This window comes from Lygodium microphyllum, chromosome 30, assembly GCF_053477565.2.
Source record: "Lygodium microphyllum isolate KBCC chromosome 30, Lygodium_microphyllum_v1.1.10, whole genome shotgun sequence".
NCBI lineage: Eukaryota > Viridiplantae > Streptophyta > Polypodiopsida > Schizaeales > Lygodiaceae > Lygodium > Lygodium microphyllum.
Window position 1 is genome coordinate 118,204,053 of NC_141164.1, and position 23,024 is coordinate 118,227,076.

Sequence of the window (23,024 nt, forward strand, 5' to 3'; positions counted from 1 at the left end):
GGTCAAGCATACAAGATGCTCCCATGGGCACAAAAGGCAGATAAATGAGCTCAACAGCACAATCAAACCAAGTCAAAGTACCAAAGACAGGTAACCAAGATAATGCCTCAATAGCATCCCAAAAGCATGACGGCTACAAAGCAACTGTAGGTAGCATCCATGAGCAAGACATATATCCCAATAAATATCTCTGACAACTAAAATGACATCCAATACAAATCCTGGAATAGCAAATGAGGATCCAAGCCAGGTCTTCAGAGAGCACTAAAGCTCAACAAATACACGGTACACTGTGCCAAGACAAATGCATCAAGCCGTAGGTGTCGGGTAAGCATGTACCCAAAGAGCATATAACTATCAAAGCACTGACCACTTTCAAGCATAGACCGACGTCAATAAGTGCGGGCTGAAATAAGCTCAAGCTTCCAAAAGCATCCGGATCCAATGACAAGCTTGAAGTCATCCCTCGATGATCAATACATCATAGCATAACCCAAGACATACACCCGGAACCAATAGGCATATGTCAAAGCATGAAAGATAGCTTCAGCCCAAGAGTATTCAGCATGCATTTACTGTTATAAACTGTGTATTTCCAGCCCCACAATCAGGCCAGAATCATAGCATGACATGTAGCTTCAATCCCCCAATCAATCGGGATGCAATAGGCATCAAACCGGTTATGTAGTCATGCGCAAACAAGCATAGGCATAAACTGTGAATGTAGCACTAGTATCAAATGTTTGTAGACTATTTATAACAGTCCTAAAACACTGTTTTCAGCCACCAACCAATGCCTAATCTCAAAGGATCAATGCCAAGTATCAATACATGTGCAAGAAGCCTGGGATGTAGCCCGAACAAGTGTTGAATGCCAGGCTGGAGCTAAAGCTGAAGTGGCTATCCAAAAAATAGGTGCAGATTTGCGTGTTGTTATTGCTGCTCCTGCTGGTCCACGCGGTAGATCTAGAGAGGTTGGAGGGCTCAAACATGAGCCAAAGAGGCCTGGGAACAAGCCTCTAGCAACCCACAACCAGTGGCAAGGAGATATGAAGATTGGAAGCTTCAATGGTGGCTGCCCTGTTTGCCTAGACCTGTGCACTGAGATAAATCTTTGAAAAAAAAATGAAGCAATACCTCAATGTCAATGCCCTGATGGTGCCTCAATAGGCCGGGAAGAAGCTCGGGAAATCGGGGAGTGATGGGAGCTCAAGAGAATGAGCTATGGCTGCCAAGAACAAGACCCAATGCAAGTGGGGAGTCTATGGGAAGCTGAGAATGCCACAAGCCAAGCTCAAGAGTTAGAAAGACGTGCTCTGATACTAGTTGAAAGGTGAGAAGGATCAAAGCTTGCACTCGAGAGGTATGGCAAGAGAGCAAGAGCAAGAAAGAGAGACGTGCTCTGATACCAGTTGAAAGGTGAGAAGGATCGAAGATTGCACTCGAGAGCTATGGTGGGAGAGCAAGAGCAAGAAAGAGAGAGACAAGAAATGGGAACTCCAATGGTCACAATGTGTCACCGGGCCTTCCTTTATTCAAACTGTCACTAAAAGAATAAAGAACGACCACCTAGAGCCCCAAGAGGAACACCAAGGAAAAGGGAATTCTCTTGCAAGAAAATCTATCTTGTAACATCAACAAGCTTTTTTTATTAGGTTTTATATGATCACAATGAAGAAAAGAACACCAGGCACAACAAATCTTCATGCAGCATCATGTAGATCTCCCACGGATTTGATAGAATCAACCATATTCTTCAACATCTTCACAAAATTCATCAATAGAACAAAGAAAGCAAAGGAATACACCATCTTTGAATGGAAATACATCACATAGTATTCATCTTCAATATCTTCATAGTCTTCTCTCTCAATCTCTCATATACAATCACTCTGTTTTGATAGAATTGGCTATCTCTGACTCTCTCTCTCTCTCTCTCTCTCTCTCTCTCTATCAATAGTACATCATCTCCTCACTACAATCTCTCATAATAACTCACAATAATCCTTCTTAGGTCGTGGATACCCCTCCCAAGAGGTGTGTCTGATATGAAGAGGCACCAGAGCCACTACAGTGTCCTTTCGTAGCTCACCACTGTCACTTCACTCCAGTCTTTACTTGAGTCTTCAGCAGCTACTTCTTTCACTTCCTTTAGCTCTTTTGCACTTGTATTCACCTCTTTCCAAGGTTAGAAAAATTTCCCAAGCTACACTCTCATCCATCAGAATACATACAGAAGCATACAAAAGGTCTACAGAAGCTCATCAGAGAGTTACAGAAGGTCAACAGAAAGCATTAGAACCACATAACTCATACCAAAACCATTCCAAACCATCAAAAATCACTCAATAAGCTTTCAAACAATCTCAAACCCTTTCAATCAATACATCCCTCCTTACAAAGAGAAAATAGAATAAAACATAACAAAACATAACCAATCAGGACCAATCAGAACATATTAGAACATCATCAGAACTTCACATCTCTACTAATAAACATCATGAGCTGAATAAAACCATTCCAACCTATCCAAAACACTCTCAAAACACTTCCAAACCAATCAATCATCTCATAAAATCAACCATTCAGTTCTCAAAAACAACAAAAATCAGCCAAAAAACAAGTCATTTCAACACTCAACATATCCCCACACTTAATAAGGAAGCGTCCTTGTGACCCGGGAAAAAGGGAATACAAGTTCATTCAAAAGATCAACTTTGATCTTCAATAAATCTTCAAAAATAGTCCATCCAACCACGATCCCAACTTATAACCTGTATCTGATAGAAAGAATACAACGAAAGGAAAACCCTTTATACATTAACACTTCTTATCAAACTGGAAATCACAACAAACTTGTAAAGGATATAAGAGGTTTCTTCTTCTTCTGCATCAGCATCTTCAACTATCCAACCAGCAACACCATCACCACAATTCTCCAAAAATGTAACTCGTACGAAAGTAAATTGAATAGGCAACCACCACGATCTTATCACATCAATTAACCCACAACACAAACACTACACACAACACAACCATCTGAATGACTCCTCCAAAAAGAGAGATTTATCATTAAAAATCATCCACCATACATGGCAAAGGTATCAATGAAGATGATCCCTCTTGAAAGATTGGTGATTTCGGAAACGATCCATGGACAAGGATTCATCTACAAATGTCTTGGGAGGATTCTGAAAAAACTGAAGGCAGCACATCCTTTCCAACAGGATAAGGTATCTGCTAGGCAAACAAAGGGCATGAAAGTACAATACATCCAGTTGCTGGGAATCAATGCTCACATTGACATTCATGCACAACTTTGGAATAGGCTTTGAATCATTATGAGAATGCCTATGCATATACGCCAGGTACCAAGTAAAATGAGCAGTTAAGCGCACAGAAGGATCTGCAGACTGAGAATATTACTAAGCAAAATGTAGATAATTTTGATAAGCCTGACTAGCACTTATCTATTATCCTAGGATCAATGGCCAATTGATTTGAGGTCCAGTAAGGGAATCATTTGAACTCCAGCCTCTTTGTCGAAGAATCTTCTGATCAAATCCTGGATACCCACTAACCAACTGAGGAGGATTAGGAATAGAAGTGTTAGGAGACGGAAGGGGGACTAATGAAAGAGGATGAAGTGATGGATAGGCAAAATCATAAAATGAAGAATGGATTAAAGATGGATTGGCTGAAAATTGAGGAGATTTTGTTAAGAAAGGTGTTAAAAGATAAGGAGGAAAAGTTGATAGAATATCAGGGGATGGAGAAGGACAAGGATCAGGAGGTAGAAAAACTCTATCTTCAATAAAAGAACAATGGGTAAAGATAGGAATTTGAGGAGATCCTTGAGGTTGGAAAGAAGGGGTAAAATGACTTTTGGGTTAGATTGAAAAAGGAAAATATAAGCATCATACCTATGAGCCATTTGTTGATAATGAGTTAGGCATGGTAAGGATGGACCTAAAGCTGATCTACGATAATAGGCTTCAAAGAAAGAAGTATCAAATGGAGATTGATTGGAAAGATAGGCTAAAAGATCCACCCTCAGTTGGTTAGTGTTCTAAGCATGAGCTGAAGCTTTGACCTGTCGGTGATTCAAAATGACAGAATCAACCATAGTGTGCCATGAAAACTCAGGACACTCAGCCACCTTTGAAAAATATCCCTGGAACATCTCATCAATCCTCAACTCCAAATGTCGGACATACAAAGAAGCTTGCAATACCACATCTCCGACATACCAAGCCAGATCTTCCTCATCTGGAATCAATAAATCACCCCTCAAATACATGTAAGACAGAAGCATCGTATCTGAAGTGACAGAATCTTCAAAAACCATCCTTACAACTTCTATCAGCAAATCTGATGACCAAGCCCCACTCCATCCATCCTCTGGAATAGGTAAATCCATCGTGGAAAGCTTTATATAGAAGGCCAACTTTTGTTGTTGATAATGGACAAAAAAGGAATGATCTAGTGGAACATATTCTTGATACTGCTCAAAAGAAGACCATAGCAAATCCATGCGAGATTGCAATCTTTCCACCTTGGCCTGGAATAAGGGACATAAGGTAGCCTGTCTCTGAAGAGCTGCCAAGTCTGCAGGGGATAAAAGAGAAACTAGTTGCACAGGACTCTATGTATTAGACCGAGACTGAGCCAACTGATCTTTGAGTTGCTGGATTTGAACATTGCTCTGGTCTAAAATAGCTGTGGTGGATTTCAACTTCTCTGCTTGGGCAGCTATCACCTCCTTCATCTCTTGACTCTCCTTCTGTAACTTATCCCTCTCCTCTGTTACAGCAACCACTTGAGACCTATCTTCTGCCAACTCAGCTTTCAACTTAGAAATTTCAGCTTTCTAAGTATCCACTAGCTTAGTCTGCTACTCCATTTGCATACAAAGGTCAGAGAATTTCTCCTGAGCAGAGGCTAACTCAATATTGGTCTTATTTAGCTCCTCCTTAGACTGCTGAACTTCATCATAAAATGAAGAATATAATTACTGGATACAGGCAGTCATCATCGAAAGTTCAATAGAACTCTGGATATATCCTTGCACAGGAACGGAATAGCATCTCCTATTACCAGGCGGTGAACAGAAGGAATATTAAGGTCGAGCATCCCATCTCTATGGGCTCTGAAAAGGTTTGGCGTCTGAAGGAATGCAGGGAAGCTGCTGCAAGACTGGGCAGGAATTGTCACTGGAACTAAAGGAATAGGCATTGAATCAACCACCCTCTTGAGGCGTTTTCTCTGAATGACCAGGGGAGGAGGAGAATCATCATCCTCAATTATCACTTCATCATCTTCATTATGAGGCAGAGGAGGAACTTCTGGAGGATCCACTAGAGGTAAAGGAACTTTCTTTGCAGGGGCAGCATGTAGCAAGAAGACATAGAGGAAGGACCCAAATGTAACATTAGTCACATTTCCTCGAGTAGCTCGGATAAAATGGTGATCCATCTTGGAGAGGAGGTAGGTACTCCAGTCAATGGTGATGCCTTTCAAAATCATTCGGGAAGCTGTAAACAACTCCTTGGAAAGATAATGAGATGGGGATTTTGCAAGCATGAACTTGTCCTGAAGGAATTGGCATATCTGTTTCCATAAGGGATTGGAAATCATGGAAACACCCACTCCTGACGTGGTAATGACCTTCTTCGGATCAAGAATATATTGAGTCTGCTTCTGCAACAGCTTCAAAATATCATCATTGGTAAACAACTGTCTGGCAGCAGGGACAGACTCCCCACGATATGGCAGACCAAGAGCCTTGCCTAGACTCTTTGGTGTCAAAAGAATAGTAGTGCCACGGACAGGACCAAACCTCTTGCTGTAAGAGGTTAGAAACTCGTCACAAAGGGAAGAATCATTTGGAACCAGGGGGAAAGAAAGGCTGACGAACTTGGACAAGCCCGCTTTAGCAACAACGTCCGAATCCAGTAACAAAGAATAATCATGGACAGCCAAAGGAACATACTGAATTGGGGGAGGAGTACGAGAGGGCGCCATTCAGATGGTTACACACACACCACAAACACAGACAAACAAAGAGAATGCCTGCAAAGAAACAGACAAAAACCAAGGATAAGATATCAACCAATATGGTAAAACGTGACTCCACCAACTATCCCCAAGAAAACCACAGCCTAGAAAAAAAATTCGACATGACCTCTACACTTATGCGACCGAAAGCTTCATGCTATGCAACATGCAAACACCCAAATCCCCGTATCAGGCAATAAAGAAAAAAAATTACACATCGTACCCTTAACCGTAACAAAGAAATTGAACCAAAACATAACAACAACCCACACATATCAGGACCACAACTTTGATAATTAGGTTTGACCATGGAGACAACTCCGAAGACTTCGCATACCCATCCCATGAAACGAGTTCATTAAAAAGGGAAATAAGTGCAGTGAGGGGGAATTAATTTAATGAAGGGTTCATTTTAATAAATTATTAAGAAATGGGTGAATTTTTATTAAGTGATAAACCTTATCAAGAAAATGGCGGTTCCTTCTTAAAATTTTAATTACCAATTATTAGGTTGGAGTGGTGCTTTAATCCGAATCCCGGACTTCGATACCCAGACTGGGTCTCTAAATGCAAATTCATTTATTAAAAATTAAGGTGATGTGGAGCGCTTTTTTGCCAGCCCGTGCTCTTGTGACGGTTGGTTCATTTTAATTAAAATATTAAAGTGCCTCTTAAGCGCACTTAGCGCGTGCTAAGTGAACGGCGGGTTAATTTTTATTATAAAATGGTGTGTTTCGCGCGAGCACGCATGCCATGGTGGTGTTTAGGGTTCATTTTAAAAATTAACGTGGATTTTGGGGTAGCGGAAAAAATAAAAATATAAAAGGGAAAAATACCTGGTAGTGGGTGTATGTGAATGCAATGAATGCGCACTTCTCAATCCCAAATGGAGGTCAGCAATCCAAAAAGAACCAAGGTATCTGGATTTTTCTAGAATTTTCAGTTGATGTTTTGAATGAAAGAGGATTTTGTATGAATTTAGCATTTAATGAAGTATTTTTACCATAAAATAATCATGGAATAAAATGACACATCATTTTGAGCTTAGAAAATCTTTCAAAAATAAGTAAAAAAGTTAATGGATTTTTTAAGAATTTTTTGGCAATTAAATTAGATTTTTTACCATTTTTAATGATTTTTTTTATTTTTGGGTATTTTTAAAAGAATTTTTAATTGTAAAATGATCTGAATTTTTTTTCGAAAATGTTCAGTTTAGAAAAATATGGCAATTTGCTGCAGAAATATTGACAAATTTTCAAGATTTTTTTGTACTTTTTTTAAAAATTTTAAGTGTTTTTATTATTTTTTAAATTTTTCAATGTATTTTGAGGGTTTTCGGGTTTTGGAATTAAAAATCTGGGAATATACCCAGTAATAGACTGCGTGTCAGCTGCGTGTGAACAGCCGGCTGCACATCACCTCACGAACCAGCTAACGCGCGTCCCCGCGCGTGAACATTCGCGAATGGACTCCCGCACCCGAACACGAACAACCAAACTCACACGAACAGCCACGAGTGTACACACCCTTGTGTGGGTGAGAGGGGACTGAGAATGGTGGCTGCGGGTTGCCACGTGGTGTGGTGGGGTGCTGCTGGTTGCGTTCGGTGGTTTCTGCGGGTGGGAACAAGGGCTTATGGAGGGGTTTCTGTGGTTGGATTTTTGTGGGGGGGAATAGGAGCTTGGAGGGCGGTTTTCTGCGGGTCTGCGGGGGGAAGAACAAGGGCTTGGAGGGTGGGGGGTGTGGTGGTGGAGTGTGTCTTGGGGGGGAAAGGGGGCTTGCAGGGGGGTTGGAGGTGGGTTGTGACTGTGGGGGGGGAAGGGGGGTTTGCAGGGGGGTAGGGAGTGTGTTTGGGCCTTGGGGGAAAGGGGGCTTACAGGGGGGTTGGATGGGGGAATGGGGCACGTGGAGGATAGGAGCCGGCAGCGGGCGCGTGGTGGGACAGAGGGCCACGGATGGCACGGGCGAAGATGGTGGCAGGGAGGAGGCCATAGCGGCACGGGCATCACGGCGTGAAGAGGGCGGGTGCTCGACGGCTACATGGCGCGGGCAGGGGACACTGGCGAAGGCGGGCAAGGACGGCGGCAGGGGCGTCAGAGGCGCAGACGGCGGGCGTTCGGCGGCCGAGGAGGAGGGGTGCAGATTCGTTAGAGGCGGCGGGGGCGCACGGGCGCAGCACTCCACGGGGCCATAGGCGGTGGTGGGCACAGGGCAAGGCGCCACGAGGAGGGGGGCAGGGAATGGAGGAGAGGCCCACGAGGCGAAGGACAAGCGCAGGCGGGGCCCAACGAGGAGAAGAGGGAGGGGGCGTCACCGGGCGGATGGAGGAGAGGAGGGAGGAGGAGGAGGGAAAGGAGAGTAGGAGTAGGGGAAGAAGAAGACGAGGAGGGGAGGGTGAAGAAGAAGGAGATGGAGGTGGAGATGGAGGGGGGAAGGCACGCAGGGGGGGGGGGGGAAATGGAGGCAGTTGGGGGAAGGGTCGGGGAGAGAGAAAGGTGGGGGGGATAGGGGAGGGTGCCTGGGGGGTGGGGTGGAAAGGGCGCCCGGGGATTGGGGGTGGGTGGTGGGTAGGTGCCTATAGGGGGGTGCCTATAGGGGAATGGGCAAGGTGCCAATGGGGGAAGGGTAGGGGTAGGAAAAAGGGTGTAAATGGGGGGGAAGGGTGTGGGTGGTGGGTAGGTGCCCATAGGGGGTACCCATCATAAGAAAAAGGCGTGCCCTCGTCCCGCGCGCGTGCGCGGGGCGGGGTGAAAAAAATTTGCCGTGACGGGATCGAAATAACGCCGCGATGTCAGTACGGGGCACATGGACGCGACCGGGGCGTGTGGAGACGCGTGAAATTGAAAACGGGCGCGTTCACGCGCGGGACGAGTCGCGCGAAAACATGTAAAAAGAAAGAAAAATGAATATCTCCCAATCCGGGCATCAAAACGAAATATCGTAAAAACAAAAAGTGGGAAGGACGGCAGGGGGAAGATGTGGAAAAAAACGCAATGGGGGTTCCGGGGGAAAGACAGGGCGTTCACATGCAAAAAAGGGTCCAAAAATATAATTAAAAATTAATATCGGAAGATTCGTGCATCGGAACGAGGTGTAGGAAAAAGGAAAAATGTGCAGAAAGACGTGCCTGACAATCCTATCACATCAAAACATGGTTCCGACTAAGATAAGACGCGTTCACGTGGGAAAAACCCAAAAAACAGACCCAAAAATGGGATCGAAAATTAATATTGGAAGAACCGCTTGCCAGAATGACATGCAGTAAAAAGGAAAAATGTCCAAGGAAAGGGTGGCACAGGATTGTCACGTCAAAACGCAGTTCCGGCGAAAATAAGAGGGGTACACATGCGAAAAACACCAAAAATACGCCTGAAAACACATTTAAAAATTAATAATTAAAAATCCAGAAGGCGAAAGAGGGTGGAGGAAAAAGGAAAAAGGTGGGGGAAGATGCGGGGGACATGACTGTCAAATCAAACTGGAAGTCCGACATAAACAGGGCAGGTTCACATGGAAAAATGTCAAAAAGTTGCACGAAAAAGTCTTAAAAAACCACAAAAATTAATATTGGACAAACCGTGCATCAAAATGACACGGAGTAAAAAGGAAAAATATCAGGGAGAAAATGGTTGTCAGGGCTAGGATGGCAGATCACCATTCCGAAGCAAGCAAAGCGCGTTCACATGGAAAACCAGCTAATGTGCGCAAAATGCTTCAAAAATTAATAACTCGAAAACCGTGCACCGGAACAGGGGTGGGTAAAAAGGAAAAATGGTCAATTCAAAGGGAGGAACAGGTTTGTCAAGTCAGATTGGAAGTCCGCTGAACGCAGGGTGCGTTCACATAAAAACACAACAAAATAAGGGAAAAAGAGAAATGGAGGAGGAACAGGCCCAAGGGGAGGTGACAGTGGACGGGTGGGTGGGAAGGGACCCCATCAGGGTAAGAGCAAGTCATGGCATAGAGGCATTAGCAGGTAGAGGCATATGCAGAGGAGTATGCAATGTAGATGCGCAGGGACGCGTCCCCACACTTAAGACCTTAACAAATAGGGTGAACTGAGCAACAGGGACCTAGGACCACATAACAGACCAACCACTAATGTCCCCACACTTAAAACATGAGCGTCATTGAGAAACAGAAGGTGTAGGGTTAGAAAAACTTGGCCCATCTTGTCGAGGATCAAGTTTGATTGTCGATGGCACGTCCTGTGTCGTTGTCGGCTCTGCAGGAGGTACCAAGGTTCACTCCAGCACACGTCCTTCGTGGCAGGGACCACCCAGCAGCACCCAGGGAGGTAGCTGGTTGAAGGAATCGCAGGAAAGTCGTCAATGGCGAGGGATATTACACTCAACACACAATCACTCATATGGAATGAAAGAGCAATCACTCACCCCATGACTAATATCACTCGAGGAAAGCAAGAGAAAAACCCATGGCTCACATCCCGGTTTAGGAATCGACAAGGGAATGGTGCAGAGGGAGTATGCCAGGGTGCACAGTTGATGGTGCATTAGTGCGTCCAACCCGGCTGGCATAAGTGCAAGGAGAAAGGCAAGGGAGCCTGACAATGCAGTGTACAGAATAGGGTGACGTGTCCTGTGATGACGGGAGAGACCCACCCCGTGGGTGCATAGGGAAACGGGAACATACCTGACTCCAAGTGTCATAACGTCCCTCAATCTCACCTCTCGGTAAATGATTGAAGAAACTCCAGTCACACTCAGCCCACCCTTTGTCTCACGCTCTGCTGATAGATACAGGAGGGCCCACCATGTCCTGAAACCCATTAATGTAATCCTCATGGTCACTTGTGCAAAGGTTGTATGCCTTGTGCGCATTTGATGGTGCAAACTGTGCATCCCGCCCTGTGCTGGCATATGGTGCAAGAAGAAAGGCCAGGGAGCCTTATAGTGCAGTGCACAGAAACAAATTGTGCTTTGTGCATTGAGAGACCCATCCCGTGCGTGCAACACTTCATTCACACTGCTCACCTCTCATTTGATTTAAAGGGAAAAGACTGGTCACTCGCCCCACCCTCTGTCTCACACTCTGTTGATACAGAGGGCAACCATACTCACTTCCCCATCCGGTTAGGATGAAAGCTCGCGTCACTTGATTGTTTGTCGATGAAGATCGCGTCGTCAGTTGTTGAAGAGGCATACCCAGGGAGGCAGCCATCAAATCGAACGTTGTGTTGGATAGGAACATGGTGTCTGTTAGAGGACAGTTAGACACTCTGCAAAGAGACCCAAGACACAGCGTACCAATGGAGGCAGCTTCGAAACTGGATCCTAGGGATATCAATTGATGAATCCACTTTCTGGATTGCTGGGTGTTGCCACCTTTTCCACAGCCAGCTTCTCGCCCAAGGGTGTTAAACACCTTTTCTTGGAACGAGGCCTACTATGACAGGGAATTGCTTCCTTTTCTCCCATAACAGTTTTTTTTTTCTTTCGTTTCTCTTATCTTGTTTTTTGTTTTTCTTATTTATTATTATTATTTTTCTTTTCTTTTTCTCCTACTCCCGAGGGTCTTTCCACCTTTTCTTGAAGAATAGGTCGGCATGATAGGGACCGAAGTCATTTTCTCCCATGACCGATATGTATATATGTTTTTTTTTTCGAATTAAGCAAGGGAATGGTGGAAATACCATTTGTCAGAACCCACCCCGCCACTGCCGCTGGTGGAAAATAGAGGATAAGAGATCAGGGCTGGAAGATGGGGCTGAGGGGACAGAGGGTTGTGTCCACTTCATCACGGCTATCAGAAGTAGCATCATAAGAGTGATAGTGCCATGCCAACGAGGGAAAGGATCAGGTGACCGTGATTGTCAAGATCCCCAAGGAGGAAAGTACTTCTTCAGGCGATATCCATTGATCAGGAAGGGATCATCAGAGGCATCAACGGTCTGCACTTGGACAGAGCCATTAGGGTTGATAACAAGTACCTTATATGGGCCCATCCACCGCTGTTGAAGCTTGCCAGGAAACTTGCCAAATCGTGAATCATAAGCTAGGACCAAATCACCTTCCTTGAACTCCTTGTGCTTGATGAAGCTGTCATGGTAAGCCTTACGTCGAGCTTGTGTGGCTTCCATGCACTGTAGAGCCATCCTGCGAGTTTCGTCCAAACATTCCAGGTGCAGGAGATGGCGTTGTAGTGAATCATCATCCCTCAAACGCTCTTTGATAGCCACTCTCAAAGAGGGTAATTCCAGTTCAACAGGGAAAACAACTTCTGTACCATACACCAGCTGGAAGGGTGTCTGTCCTGTTGCTGCTTTATGGAAGGTTCTATATGCCCAGAGGACCTCTGTAAGTCGATCATCCCAATCACGACGATGTGTGGCAATCGTTCATGTCAAGATCGAGCAGAGGATGTGATTGGTGACTTCGACTTGGCCGTTGGCTCTGGGGTAATAAGGAGTGGACTTGTGATGGCAGATCTTATACAGCTCTGTCAACTCTTCCATGACTTTATTAATGAAATGAGTGCCTCTGTCACTTACCAGCTCTAGGGGACTGCCAAAAAGGGTGATGATATTCTCGTACATGAACAGGGCTACGCTGTTACCATCGTCCCGCTTTAGGGCTTTAGCTTCACACCACTTTGTGACATAATCTGTACATACGAGGATGTATCTGTTCTGCTTCCTTCTGGTGGGAGGATTGATCAGACCTACGAAGTCGATGCCCCACTTCTCAAATGGCTTTAGGGGAAGAATGGGTTGCAGTGGCATGGCACTTGTCTTGTTAGGTTTTCCCATTCTCTGACAAGCATCACATCTTTTACAGTAATCATAGGCATCCTTGTGGATGGTCGGCCACCAGTATCCTGCTAGCAAAGCCTTCCTGGCTGTGGCTTCTCCTGCAAAGTGACCTCCACATGGCTCGTCATGGCAAGCCTTCAGAACAATCCCAATCTCATCTCCTACAACACATCTTCTGAGCACTTCTTCTTTGCCTTTCTTGTACAGTGTGCCGCCTAACAGGGTGTAGGGGGCTGATTCTAACATAAGCTTCTTTCTTTCCTGACTAGAAATACCAGGAGGGTATTGTTGGGTTGCCAGTAGATTGGCAATGTCTGAATACCAGGGGGTTACAGTTTCTACCAGGAATAGGGAAGCATTAGGGAGGTCGGGATCATCCTGCTCCTCGTCTCCAGTTTGTGGGATACGCGACAGATGATCAGCCAGAACATGGGAATGACCAGGTTTGGTAATTACCTCAAAGTCGAACTCCTGGAATAGAAGGAGCCATCTCATCATTCGTCTTTTCACATCCGCTTTGTTCATCAGGAAGGACAGGGCCTCGTGATCCACATAAAATTTAAAGTGGGTAGATAGGAGGTAGTGGCGAAACTTCTCTAGGGCAAACACCATTGCCAAGCACTCAAGCTCTGTCACTGTATAGTTCCGTTCCCTATCAGTGAATTTTCGGCTTGCGTAATAGATGGTTTGATCTAGCTTCGAGGAGCCCTTCTGGTAGAGAACTGCGCCTAAGCCTTCAATAGATGCATCAGTGTGTACATGGAACTCCTTCGTCCAATCAGGAGATTGCAAAATGGGTGCCTCAATCAGACACTGCTTCAGAGTGTTGAAGGCGGTGTCACATTCTTCTGTCCAAACAAACTCTGCATCTTTCCTCAGAAGCTTGTGCAAGGAGGTTGCCTTTGTTGCAAAATGGGCTATGAACCTTCGGTAGTAACCCACATGGCCTAGGAATCCCCTCAACTTTTGAGGTTGGTGGGTGCTGTCAAAGCTGCAATCTTTTCGATCTTTGCAGGGTCTGTTGATATCCCTTGTGCAGAGACAATGTTGCCCAACAGAACTCCAGAAGAGACCCCAAAGATGCATTTGTCGGGGTTGAGGGAAATCCCATACTCCCGGCATCGATCAAAGCATTGTTCCAAATTTCCCCAGTGTTCACGGATCAAACTATAGACACAGAAGTCATCCAAATATACCTCAATAAAGTCGTGCAGATGATTTTGGAATGTGGCCATCATGACTTGCTGGAAAGTAGCAGGGGCATTGCAGCGCCCAAACGGCATCACTCGATAAGCGTAGGTCCCCCATTCTGTGGTGAAGGTTGTTTTGGATTGGTCTTCTTCTGCTATCTGCACTTGGTTATACCCACTGAATCCATCCAAAAGGGAATAAAGCTCATGTCATGCTGCTGTGTCCAATAGTTGGTCTGTGAAAGGAATCGGAAAGTGATCCTTCTTTGTCTTGGAATTCAACTTGCGGAAATCCACACATATATGAAGCTTGCCATTCTTCTTGGATACAACCACGATGGGTGAAACCCATTCACTATTTGCCACTGGATAGATGAACTCAGCTTCCAGAAGCTTCAGCAACTCTGCTTTCACCAATGTGGAATAATTTGGATTCATTCGCCTCTGTCGTTGCCATACTGGCTTGGCATCAGGCTCCAAGTCAATATGATGCTGACATGTTGTAGGATCAATCCCCTTTAGGTCTTTGTAGGACCATGCAAACACGTCCAAATTCTCTTTCAACAAGTTGTACAAGGTTGACAACTCCTCTTCTGGGATGCTACTACCCACCTTCAAGTGGCGTTCAGTGCCATCTGCATCCACAAAAGTTAACTGCCTTTCACCTTCTACTTCACGGATGAAGGTCCCGTGGACTGCTTCTGGGTACAGATCCGACTCCTTCAAGGGAGTGGTGTCCTCTTCTGATGTCCCAGTAGAACCAACTTCTTCTTTTGGTGGAGACTTAGGTTGCCTCTTGAGATGTTGAAATGGGATTAGAGCCGTTTCGGGTTTGGGTTCAAGATTAGTTATCTCTTGGCTTGAAGACTCATCTTCTGATGACACGTCCAAGAACGTCACATAACAGGGACCCTCTGATGCCTGTTGGAATCGTGAGACTGGTGCTTGTTGGCACGGTGCATCATCATCATCTTTTCTTGGCAAGGATGGGTGAGGGCGACAAGAGACACTGCTGAAAGACGGCTTGGTCTTCTTAATCCATTTCTTATAAAGATTTTGCATATGAGAAGATCCATTTACCAGACCAAATGGTACCATCACCATCCTGTCCCACAGCATGAGCTCGTCTGCTTCTGATGCTTCTGGAACTTCTTCTTCATATGTATCCTCTTCAGGTGGGATAGATTCTTCCATCTCGCTGTCATAACTGTCTTCGTCAATATGATCTCCATCCTCTTCTGTCTCTGTCTCTGGCTCTGTCTCTGTAGGAGCTCTGTAAGAGAAGAATAGGTTCTCTGTTTCATCTTCTGCCTTTGTCTCTGGCTCTGCTATGGCCATGTAATAGGGAGAGCAGTACATCTAGGCTTCTATCTCACTGTCAGAAGTGATTTTGGAAATCGTTCCTGGTTCAGGCAGGAAGTATTCTCCCATTGACAGAGACTTTGTATCTTTTGGGAGTTGGCTTACAGTATCCACTGTTAAGGAACGTGCCACTGTTTTCTTGGAAAGGATCTGTTTGATAGCATCTTCGTCTGCTGAGGTTCCATCTGTAGCCTCATTAGGGGAGTCAGAAGATAATTCCAAGGAGGTGGATCCATGTCCTTTTTGAGTACCATATAGCTTCAGCACCACTTTATTGGGTCCTCTACCCAAGGTCAAGGTTCCTTTGAACCAATCCGTCCTTGCTTTAGCTTCAAAAAGCCATGGTCTGCCCAGTAACAGAGGGTAGGATGTACCATAAGAGTTTGGCTTCACCACCAGATAGGTTAGCCAATAATCTTTTCCGGCCACTATAGTCTTCACATATGGGAGAATGCCCAAAGGCTTGATTCTGCTCTGATTCGCCAGTCTGATGAGCCATTGGGTGGGTTGCACACCTTGTAGGCCTCGATCCTTCATTGTCACATCCGTCATAATGTTCACTGATGACCCACCTAATCAGTGCATTTGTAATGAAGCAGCCTTCTATCCACATGCCAGTCTCTGGGGTACCCGGATCTAGGAAGGCGTTAGCCACATCCACTTCCTTTACAAGCTCTGGAGCTTTGTTGGACTTTGTTGCTATTGAGGGAGCAATCCTTAATCCACGTCTTCTTGTCAGTATACTTTTGAACCTTTTTCGGCAACTGGGAGACAACATCAATAATTGTCAGAATGTGAGGTTTGGTTTAAAGGTATCTAGATCTCTGACTAGATCGTATTCCTTAATAGGATCCACTAACTTCTCTAACTGGTTAGGGAATGGGGCAACACCCATTTTCATTTTCCTTTTTTTTCCAACAAGGGCATCATGGGAACTTCTTCTGCCACTTGTGGCACTTCCTTCTCTTCTATCTCCTGGACCTCTGGTCCTATCTCTAGAATTGTCTCTGACTCTCTGTGGCACTGTAGTGCTCTGTACGGCACTGTCAGGCTCTGTTCTGTTCTGTTCTTCTGGTGGAAGATTGAACTTTACTGTTCTGGCAGGAGGATTATTTTCTTTCTGGATAGGTGGTTCCTTCTTCTTTGCACGCGTAATGGCAGCAACTTCCAATTCCACTAAATTGGAGGTAGGCTCTTGGGCCTTGGCCGGACTATCCGTAGCACTGTTTTTCACTGGGGCTGGGCTTGGACAGTCTTTTGCAGTGTGGCCTTCTCCTTTGCATCGATTGCATAAGGGCTTGTAATCCACTGACCTTCTGGGATTTGGACAATTTGGTGAAATGTGTCCCTTTTCTCCGCATCTGTAACACTACTTCTGATCTCTGACCACCGTCAGACTGTCTTCCTCTGTAACTTTGGGATGGAAATCTCCTTGGACCGAAATTAGGACCAAACTCTCTAGGCTTGGGTCCAATATCCTGTATTGTCATTTTGGATTCCAGCAAGTTGAATCTTGCGTCTTCTTCCTTCCTTCTCCTATCATGCATCTCCTTCAGAGAGCAAATATCCTCTGTATGGTTTTTCCGCAAACAGTAGGAGCAGAAAGCTCCAGGGATGGTTGGTTTTCGTGTACATTCAGTGGCTAAATGGCCTGCTTGATGACACTTACCACACCAAGTATTTGATTGCATCACATCTCTTCCTACTCCTGCAACGTTGGATATGCTAGTGATATTCACTTTCAGCGTTTGTAGCTGCTCTGTAATCACATCCATCAACTCCTTTTTGATATTTGCAACTGAGTTAGATAAGTAATCCTTCAAGCTTTCTCCTCTTGAGGTACTGGCAGTAGGGTTTTGAGGAGTCTCTGTAATCACTACATAAACAGGTTGGGCTGGTGCAGAGGGATCTCTGTTCTGATTCTGATTCAGAGCTCCTGCTTGAACTGTTGGCTGTTGGCTCCGGTTGGTAGGGTTCCACTGTTGCTACTGATTTGGCATTGGGAAAATTGGTTGGGACCATTGTTGTTGTGGTTGAACCATCATTTGAGGCATGGATTGTGGCCACTGTGGATTTGGTGCACTGTACTGTGATACTGGGGGCATCTGTTGGTAGGGGTAGGGGACTATCCTTGGGACTACATTTGGTGGGTACATCATTCCTGGCATCAGAGGAGGTAGGACTCCTCTTCCTGGATTCATCGCCAATCTAGCTTCCACTTCATCGTACAGTCTTGCACCTTCTGTTGCAGCTTGTAGTGTGGCTAGTCTTTGCAGCTCCACAAACTTACGGACTTCTGGTTGTAATCCTCTGAGAAACAGTCCCTTCTGAATGCCATCATCTAGATTATGGTTAGTCCATCTCTTCAGGATGGATTTCATTCTTGAGACATAAGCTTCTACTCTTTCTCTAGAGGACTGACTTAGGTTCATAAATTCATCTCGCATCCGCTCTTCAAAACCTTCACGCCTAAATTTAGTGAGGAAGGCCAACTTCAGGTCGTCCCATGTGCCAAAAGTTCCTATTGCTTGTCTCTCATACCACTGAAACGCCGCACCCTTGAAAGTGGCGAGGAATATTGCTAACCAATGCTCAGGGGTTCTGGCATTGTTAGCCACACATGCTACCATAAACTCTGCTACATGAAGATCGGGGTCTTCATTGTACTCTCCCTTAAAAACTGGCAATGGAACTACATTCGCTGGCCTGTCATCAATATTTCCAGGACGAATCTAGCTTGGAAGTGGACCTCCAACAGGAGGAGGAAGGGCTTGATGTGCCATTGGGACTTCTATAAAGAGTTCCGCAAGGGCGTCAAAGGCGGCTTCTGCTGCGAGCTCGTTCTCAGCTTTGATTTTTGCTTTCTCTCTTCTCACATACCTCTGGAATCGTTCTAACGCTTGCCTCTTTATTGCGTCGTTTATTAGGGGGTTGGCTCCACTATGTTGTTAGTGCTCCACAGAGGGATAACAGAAGGCTTCAGTCTCTGGAGGACTCTCTTGCTAACATTTCTTTTACTTCTTCCTTTTCAACGTCTCTGAATTCTACTTTCATGCCACTGCACAGAGGAAGGTATTCGGTTCTGAAGGTGTCAAAATGCATACGTCTAAGCATTGTGGTGGTGCCATCATCATAGTAATGCCAGCTTCTGATGGTTTCAATAGTGTATGTTGTGAAAAACACTCTGTCTACCAACTTCCAGTGGGTTGATAATTGGACAAACAGAAGATTATCAGAACACCAAGCATCCCATGTATCTTGCTGTTGAGCATCTACGAACAAATTCCCACTCTTTTCCTTCTTGTCTTTGTGAACCTCCACAGACCAAGACTCTTGAAGCTTCTTCACAATCTCCCACTTGATGATGTCTGGAAACTTCTCAATGAATGCCAAATCTTCCATGTATGGTCATTCTCTCTATTTCTGCTCTTCAGTTTATTCCCAAACAGTTTGCTACCAAGATGCAAGTTTCTGCTGCTTCAAAAGGAAGAGGAAATTGTCCACCACATAGAGCATGCATTATGATGGTGGTGTGTTTCCGCCATTGTGGGATGAACTTCTTGTGGAAAGTGGCTTTGATTATGAGAAATTCCAACTCTTCAGTGGAAGAAGGAACTTTACAAACATCCATTGAATTCTTCTCTTCTTGGCAATGCCATTTCCTTCATTTTCAGCCTCTTCTGGTGCTTGTTGATGGCAAGTTTCCTCGGCTGCGCACCAAAAACATGGAGCCCCAAGAGGAACACCAAGGAAAAGGGAATTCTCTTGCAAGAAAATCTATCTTGTAATATCAACAAGATTTTTTTTATTAGGTTTTATATGATCACAATGAAGACAAGAACACCATGCACAACAAATCTTCATGCAGCATCATGTAGATCTCCCACGGATTTGATAGAATCAACCATATTCTTCAACATCTTCACAAAATCCATCAATAGAACAAAGAAAGCAAAGGAATACACCATCTTTGAATGGAAATACATCACATAGTATTCATCTTCAATATCTTCATAGTCTTCTCTCTCAATCTCTCATATACAATCACTCTATTTTGATAGAATTGGCTATCTCTGACTCTCTCTCTCTCTCTATCAATAGTACATCATCTCCTCACTAGAATCTCTCATAATAACTCACAATAATCCTTCTTAGGTCATGGATACCCCTCCCAAGAGGTGTGTCTGATATGAAGAGGCACCAGAGCCACTACAGTGTCCTTTCGTAGCTCACCACTGTCACTTCACTCCAGTCTTTACTTGAGTCTTCAGCAGCTACTTCTTTCACTTCCTTTAGCTCTTTTGCACTTGTATTCACCTCTTTCCAAGGTTAGAAAACTTTCCCAAGCTACACTCTCATCCATCAGAACACATACAGAAGCATACAGAAGGTCTACAGAAGCTCATCAGAAGCTCATCAGAGAGTTACAGAAGGTCAACAGAAAGCATCAGAACCACATAACTCATACCAAAACCATTCCAAACCATCAAAAAACACTCAATAAGCTTTCAAACAATCTCAAACCCTTTCAATCAATACTCCATCCCTCCTTACAGAGAGAACACAGAACAAAACAAAACCAATCAGGACCAATCAGAACATCATCATAACTTCACATCTCTACTAATAAACATCATGAGCTTAATAAAACCATTCCAACCTATCCAAAACACTCTCAAAACATTTCCAAACCAATCAATCATCTCATAAAATCAACCGTTCAGCTCTCAAAAATAACAAAAATCAACCAAAAAAAAGTCATTTCAACACTCAACACCACCTGCAGTGTGCAGTGGCGGTGACTGTCAGTGTAGTAATACACGGGCGGCTAGGCGGAGGCGCCTTTACCCCCAACAGGATACAGCTCGCAAAGATGCAATTACGATTCTCGTACTTTACGTAAGTGCCTTAACTCCTTTAACATATAAAAGTGATTCAGCATAAATATTTCTTTGGTTTGGAATTTTTATAAATTGTCTTTCAACCTCACTTTCAGCTCTAGATAGTTGTTAGAAATAGAAAATAATAAAAAATACTTTAAAATTATTTTAAATAGTATAAATAAAATTTTATAAAATATTTGATTGAACAATCATAAGATGCAATTATTTTACAATAAATTATATATTGCTAAAAGTATTTTAAATTTTTATAGATTTTTTGAAAGTTGTTTAATATGTCTTTAAAATAAAAAATAGTTATTTTGGATGAAAATTATAGTATTTTTTATATAAAAATCATGTTTTTAATTCAACAAAAAGTAGGATCTTCTATAGAAAATCCGAGAATATAGTTTTTGATATTTTATAAAATTTTCTTGGAGTTAGAGAAAAAGTAAATTAGTTTACTATTATTACTTTCAATATTATTAATATAAAATATGATGTGTCTAACTTTATGCAAATTAAAAGTATTTACAAGGTATTAAATTATACCAATATGGAATAAGGAAAATGTTTATAAAGAAAATTAGAGTTTATGGGTTTGAGGAATGTTAGTTTATTTGATAATTAAAGAAATTAGATAGAATTATTGGATCTATGCTCTGAAATTAATTCCTCAAGGGATAAAAATCCTAGATTTAGTATTTTAGTGTCCACTACAGAGATATAGACGAAGTGTGAGAATATGCAAGTTTATTGAGGTCTCGATATTAGATTAGTTAGACTACTACAAATGAGTGTTGTAACTATTAAGGAAAGCTAGGAAAAATCATAGAAATTAGTTATCAATATCACCTATTCAATGCAACAACTCCTAGGAGTTGGCTTGACAACCATGTTAAAAGTGGCTTGGTCATTTTTTGGTGTGTTTTGCTAGGAGCCAGGTGCACTCGAACGGGTGATCCATCTCGCTAGGATATTAAATCCTAGGTATTTATATGAGTGAATATCATGTCTCTTTTCTAAGGGACTATTTTTCTAATTTGCCCCAAAATTGCCAAAGGAGAATATTGGATTGAGCAAGAGGCACACACTTAGTACAGGGAGGCAAATATTTTGGCCAGAAATTAACTATCGATGTAGAATATTTATCCTCTTGGAGTTGGGGTTATAATGATTATGTGCAAACCATAGTTTTATTAGTAGGGTAGGTTGGGCTAATAGATGCAGTGGAAATAAATACAATTAGTGTACCGTACCACTTTGATTGGTATTATTGTAATGCTTATCAAACTTTTAGAAGAGTGGTATGGGATGATGTGTTGCCTTGGATATGTGTATCCAGAGGTTTAAAAGTTACTTTCGACACAAAAGAAGTTAGAGTGTTTGTTATTGTTGTTTTTGGAGGATGTGTCTCTGCAGTTTAGCCCGGACATGTCGATACAAGGAAGTTTTTGTAAGAAAGAAAGGTGGTGTTATAGATAAAATCAGATAGATTTCCTTAATGAATCCCAACCATGACCAATCAATGTGCTAGCAATCTTTGAAACTCTCCAAAGAAATCTTGCATATGCGTGTATAAGACAAATAGATGGCCAAATGTCCTACTCTGTAATATGTTATTCACATTTCTCAGATAGAGGACTTAAGTGCCCAAGCAATTTACTATGTAAGAAAAAATTCAAAACGGTGGTTTACAAAGCCGTTTCTACATCCTGATGTCATGGCCCCATATGAGTACATTTTTATATGGGATGAAGACCTTGGTGTCGACAATTTTGATGTTGAAATGTATACAGAACTTGTTAAAAAGTATGGTCTTGAGATATCTTAACCTGCTTTAGAGCCAAGTTATAAGGTGACCTGGAGAATGACAATGTGTTTTTTTGTTTTTAATTCAGAAATACATAGTGTGACTACTGAAAGCTCTGGCCGATGCAAAGATCCATATAAGCCTCCATGTAGGGGGTTTGTTGAGATAATGGCTCTTGTAAATGCATGGAAATGTGTTTGGCATCTGATCCAGAATGATTTGATTCATGGATGGGGTCTTGACTTTGCCTCAGGGAGGTGTGTGAAGCCTGCGTATGAGAAAGTGGGAGTTGTGGATACTTAATGGATAGTCCACAAGCTCATTCCATCTTTGGATTTCCAAGGAGAATCAATAAATGGAAAAGCTCCATGGGAAGGGATCAGGGGAAGATGTCAGTATGAGTGGAACTTGTTTCACAAGCGTATGGAAGACACCAACCAAGAAACTCTCAAGGAATCAAAGGGTCACTAGAACCATGACATGGGGATATTAGTATGATACTCACTTTGGCAGCTCACTGAAATCTTGAACTGAGTTTATTGGCATCATTCCTTATATGTTTGAAGTGAACAATGTGGAGATTGTAGGAAAAATGAGGGATAAAAAACATGATTGGTAGGGATAATAGTCCAACTATTATTAAGGAGTTGGAAGGGAAGGAAATGAATTAAAAGAAAATTTGAAAATTAGGGGAAAGAAAGGCATTTGAGGCAATTGGAAATTGGAGAGGTCATGAAGATGAAGGATGGTGCCATCATAGTGGAAGATGGAGAGAGGGAAAAGGGGAAAAGGCTACGATTGCTAGTGAAAGAGTAGGAAAGGAGAAGGAAGGCAATAGGGAGGCAATGCGGGAAGAGAGAGAGAGAGAGGGAGTTCGTTGAAGAAGGAGTCATGGAAAAAGAAGGGGGCGCCATCATGCTATGGTGAGGTGTGAGAGATAGAGAGAG

General features: G+C 43.4%; 1 pseudogene; it reads left to right on the forward strand.

The window, feature by feature from the left end:
* The first annotated feature begins 8,097 nt into the window (after positions 1-8,097).
* LOC148010272 (uncharacterized) lies at positions 8,098-22,548 on the forward strand (annotated as a pseudogene).
* The last annotated feature ends 476 nt before the right edge of the window (positions 22,549-23,024 follow it).